General features: G+C 41.9%; 1 non-coding gene across 1 annotated transcript; it reads left to right on the top strand.

Annotated features, from left to right (window-relative positions):
- The first annotated feature begins 4,870 nt into the window (after nt 1–4,870).
- Nucleotides 4,871–4,942, top strand: TRNAY-GUA (transfer RNA tyrosine (anticodon GUA)). The gene has a single exon. It is a non-coding gene; the product is annotated as a tRNA-Tyr (tRNA).
- The last annotated feature ends 683 nt before the right edge of the window (nt 4,943–5,625 follow it).

Genomic DNA, 5,625 nt, shown 5'->3' with positions numbered 1-5,625 from the left:
AGATGAGTGGTGTTCAATTCATGAATAGGGTGTCAGAATCCAAGAAGCCCAACAAGTTATTACTCTTGGTGGAGCATCTGAGGTCTAGAGCTTTGCTTTATCCAGCAGCTGTCACTTCAGAAAAGATTCCTGATAACTACAAGGTGAATTTCTGCCCAGTCCACTAAGAGTGAACCACCAACTTCAGATACAAGTCAGAGTGCCTGAAGCCAGAGACTGAGATCTGCTCTTAGTGTTGGTTACAAGATAACTTTGTGTTTGTTTGCTTACAAATGATTAGGCAGAATTTGTTTGAAGATTTGCTTTCACTGTAGCTTATAACTTGGAAGCAAGTTTGTGGAACAGAGACACCCTCCACCTATTTAATCACCAGAGTATTTATTTGTACCTGACAGCTGCTGAACGATCAATGCAAAGAAATAGAGGAAAACAATCAAATGAGAAAGACTAGAGATCTCTTCAAGAAAATTAGAGATACCAAGGGAACATTTCATGCAAAGATGGGCTCGATAAAGGACAGAAATGGTATGGACCTAACAGAAGCAGAAGATATTGAGAAGAGGTGGCGAGAATACACAGAAGAACTGTACGAAAAAGAGCTTCACGACCCAAATAATCACGATGGTGTGATCACTGACCTAGAGCCAGACATCCTGGAATGAGAAGTCAAGTGGGCCTTAGAAAGCATCACTATGAACAAAGCTAGTAGAGGTGATGGCATTCCAGTTGAGCTCTTTCAAATCCTGAAAGATGATGCTGTGAAAGTGCTGTACTCAATATGCTAGCAAATTTGGAAAACTCAGCAGTGGCCACAGGACTGGAAAAGGTCAGTTTTCATTCCAGTCCCAAAGAAAGGCAATGCCAAAGAATGCTCAAACTACCACACAATTGCACTCATCTCACATGCTTGTAAAGTAATGCTCAAAATTCTCCAAGCCAGGCTTCAGCAATACGTGAACCGTGAACTTCCAGACGTTCAAGCTGGTTTTAGAAAAGGCAGAGGAACCAGAGACCAAATTGCCAACATCCGCTGGATCATCAAAAAAGCACGAGAGTTCCAGAAAAACATCTATTTCTGCTTTATTGACTATGCCAAAGCTTTTGACTGTGTGGATCACAATCAACTGTGGAAAATTCTGAAAGACATGGGAATACCAGACCACCTGACCTGCCTTTTGAGAAATTTGTATGCAGGTCAGGAAGCAATGGTTAGAACTGGACATGGAACAACAGACTGGTTCCAAATAGGAAAAGGAGTACGTCAAGGCTGTATATTGTTACCCTGCTTATTTAACTTCTATGCAGAGTACATCATGAGAAACGCTGGGCTGGAAGAAGCACAAGCTGGAATCAAAGTTGCCGGGAGAAATATCAATAACCTCAGATATGCAGATGACACCACCCTTATGGCAGAAAGTGAAGAGGAACTAAAAAGCCTCTTGATGAAAATGAAAGAGGAGAGTGAAAAAGTTGGCTTAAAACTCAACATTCAGAAAACGAAGATCATGGCATCTGGTCCCATCACTTCATGGGAAATAGATGGGGAAACAGTGCCAGACTTTATTTTTCTGGGCTCCAAAAATCACTGCAGATGGTGACTGCAGCCATGAAATTAAAAGACGCTTACTCCTTGGAAGGAAAGCTATCACCAACCTAGATAGCATATTGAAAAGCAGAGACATTACTTTGCCAACAAAGGTCCATCTAGTCAAGGCTATGGTGTTTCCAGTGGTCATGTATGGATGTGAGAGTTGGACTATGAAGAAAGCTGAGTTCTGAAGAATTGATGCTTTTGAACTGTGGTGTTGGAGAAGACTCTTGAGAGTCCCTTGGACTGCAAGGAGATCCAACCAGTCCATTCTGAAGGAGATCAGCTCTGGGATTTCTTTGAAAGGAATGATGCTAAAGCTGAAACTCCAGTACTTTGGCCACCTCATGCGAAGAGTTGACTCATTGGTAAAGACTCTGATGCTGGGAGGGATTGGGGGCAGGAGGAGAAGGGGATGACAGAGGATGAGATGGCTGGATGGCATCATTGAGTCGATGGATGTGAGTCTGAGTGAACTCCGGAAGTTGGTAATGGACAGGGAGGCCTGGCATGCTGCAATTCATGGGGTCGTAAAGAGTTGGACACGACTGAGTGACTGAACTGAACTGAACTAACAACTGTTGAACGAATTGGCTTATGTCAGTTCTCAGTAGACAGCTTGAAATATTCCCTGTCAAAAGTAAGTGACAAGAACCTGAGGTCTTTGATGTTTAAGTGATTTGTTCAAGAAACACACAACTTGTTATGGCAGAGCTGAGGCCAAACCACAGGATCTTGTAGCCTAGAACTGTACAAACACACATCTTTATTTTTCCAAGGACATTCAAGTTTTTCTAATAATGGTCTATGTGGTGATCTTGAAGGCTAGATAAAGTTTTCATTGCTTAAAAGTTGTGTCGGGAAAGTTCAAGGTTGGCATATGACAACCTGAGTCATTTGGAGGCTTTATTCGTGTTTAGTTTTATTTTCAAGTCTACTAATCTTCATAATCTCAATTTAGTGATCTAATTTGAATGACATTAAACTAGAACAGGTTAAAGTTATATAATTATGTTTGACTTCAATTATAGTTACTAATCAATCTAGATTGCTACCAATCGGTTACACTACATATATGAACTTACAGATTCACATGTTACTTTAGTGTACATTTTTGGAGGCCTAAAATATTCATTTTCTATAGAGTGTGTGCATCATGCTCAGTTGCCTCAGATGCATCCAACTCTCTGCGACCCTACGGACCGTAGCCTGCCAGGCTCCTCTGTCCGTGGGATTCTCCAGGCAAGAATACTGGAGTGGGTAGCCATGCCCTCCTCCTATGTAGCACATGTGCTATGCTGCGCTGTGCTTAGTCGCTTAGTCGTGTCTGACTCTTTGCTGCCCCATAGACTGTAGGCCACCAGGCTCCTTTGTCCATGGGGATTCTTCAGACAAGAATACTGGAGTGGGTTGCCATGCCCTCCTCCAGGGGGTCTTCCCCACCCAGGAATCCAACCCAGGTCTCCTGCACTGCAGGCGGATTCTTTACCGTCTGAGGTATAGGGACGCCCCATGTAGTGTATACATACTAATCATTTCGCAGCTGGATCCTTACATGAGATTTTTTTTTTTTTCAAACTGGCTTCTGTCATTAAATGGCTGACTTTGGGTGAGTCACTTAATCTCTCAGGAAGTCCTCATAGGAGAATTAAGGTAGAAAATGTCTAAGAACAAGTCTCACTTCCAAACTGCCCTTCACCGCTCACAGTTTAGATACCCCTCGACATTCATATTTACTTTCAAAGGGTATTCTAGACTCCTGTCTTCTTTCTAACTTGGATCAGGCAGTTTGGAAGGAAACCTGAAAATCCCCTTCACCATTTCCCTTGCACCTAGAACCAGCCCTCTGAGGCTCTAAACTCTTCAAAGTCAAAGAGACATCTTAAAAAGAAAACCCTCCTTTCTCATCTAGCCTCTAAATTCCCTTCTACCCTATTCATGTCTAAAGTTCTACACTCTTCAGTTTTTCTGAGACTGTAATCGTTCCCTCTTCTAGACAAAATACTTTTCACTCTAAATGCTTTCTCTACTTCTAAGAAAGGAAGCAAGTGTCAGCTAGCATCTCTGTCCCAAAGTGTAGGTTTGTCCAAACTCCAATCAATTTAAAATATTTTGTGTAAGCAAAGTCAGTTTCACTCTTTTACCTCTGTCCCATTTAATTAAATTTCTTTTCTTTTGTCTCATCAAAAAATAATCACCAATCACTATACAAATTTGGAAATTATGGGAAACTGTAAGGAAGCAGATTTTTTAAAAAAAGAAGAAGAAACAGTGATAAACAAACTACCCCAAGGCAGCCACTGACCACAGTTGGGCAGTTTCCTCTTGGACTCGTTTGAGTCTCTGTAGTGACTTTTCACTTTTTCCTCCCACTCATCCTTCCTGTATACCTTCAGGGTCTGAGAACTCTCAATCTGCCCAAACAACCAGACTGAAGGATGAAAACTTTTAGAACTTGAAAAGGAAATTAAGTTCTAGAATAGGAAAAGCAATTTCCTCTTTTTCAGACCATGTTTTCTCCTCAACTTAGAAAAAAAAAAATTATGACGGCTTCCCTCGAGGTCTAGTGTTTAAGAATCCACCTGCCAATACAGGGGACACAAGTTTGAACTCTGTTCTGGAAAGATCCCCACATGCCACGAAGCAACTAGGCCTCTTTGCTTCAGCTACTGAGCCTGCGTGGTGTAGCCTTGAGCTACAACTCCTGAAGCCCACGGACCTAGAGCCTGTGCTCTGCAAGAGAAGCCACTGCAATAAGCCCATGAGCAGCAACAAAGAGTAGCCCCCCCGTAACCACAGCTAGAGAAAGCCCACATGCAGAAACGAAGGCCTGGCACAGACAAAAATAAATGAATAAATCTTTCTAAAATATTATGAACATTTTCAAACACATGAAAAAGTTGAAAGAGTAATGAAATGAAAACCTGAATGCCTACTACCTAGACTGAATAATCGTTAACATCCTAAAATTTTGCTTTATTTCCATCAATCATCTATATATACATTTTTTCTTTTGAACCATTTGAAAGCAGACATCGAGGCACTTTACCCCCAAAGACTTCAGCATGCATCTCCTCTGAAGAAGACATTCTCCTAGATAACTGCATATCATTACTTAAACTAGTAACAGTAATTTCACACCACCATTTAGTATCCAATCTATATTGAGATGTTTCTAGTTGTCCCAAGAATACACTTTGTGTTGCTTTTTTCTTTTGAACAAGGATTCAATCAAAGAATTACAGGTGGCAGTTAACTGTCTCTTTAGTCTCTTTATGGGCTTCCCTGGTGGCTCAGACGGTAAAGTGTCTGCCTGTAATGCAGGAGACCCAGGTTCGATCCCTGGGTTGGGAAGATCCCCTGGAGAAGGAAGTGGCAACCCACTCCAGTATTCTTGCTTGGAGAATTCCATGGATTGAGGAGCCTGGTAAGCTACAGTCCATGGGGTCGCAAAGAGTTGGACACAACTGAGCAATTTCGCTTTGCTTCACTTAGTCTCTTTTAGTTTAGAGCAGTCCCTTTTCCTTTTTCTTTTAAAATGAGCTTTACCTTTTGAAGTCAAACCCTATTTTAAGACCATCCTTTGAATTCATTCCCTGCCGGGGACCAGCCCCGGCTGATCCAGGGAATTCAAAGCGGGGACGGCGTCGGTGAGGATCAGGAAACAACTGCTTAATTAAACGTTAATTAAGGATATAAAGAGTAATAGAATGAGGATAGCTCAGTGAGGAAATTTAGTGGAGAAAAGCGGCTGAAATAAGGATAGCTCAGTGAGGAAATTCAGTGGAGAAAAGAGGCTGAATAATTCAGCCAGAAGGTAAGAGAAAGAACGACACGGTGAGACCAAGTTTCGGTGAACAAGGCCCGCACTTTATTTTCCAAAGTAGTTTTTATACCTTAAGTTATGCATAGAGGATAATGGGGGAAGGGGTAGAGTCAGGCAGCAAGCCAGGCTTTCTTCCTGCAAACTTATCATATGCAAAAGCTTAGGTGGTTTGCATCATCTTCTGGCCCAGAGGCCTGTTAACATTTTAAGA

Source organism: Bos grunniens, chromosome 10, assembly GCF_055505025.1.
Source record: "Bos grunniens cultivar Pamir isolate PY7600 chromosome 10, Bosgru_T2T1.0, whole genome shotgun sequence".
Classification (NCBI taxonomy): domain Eukaryota; kingdom Metazoa; phylum Chordata; class Mammalia; order Artiodactyla; family Bovidae; genus Bos; species Bos grunniens.
The sequence above is the reverse complement of the archived record's forward strand: the minus strand, read 5'-3'. Positions and strand labels throughout refer to the sequence as shown.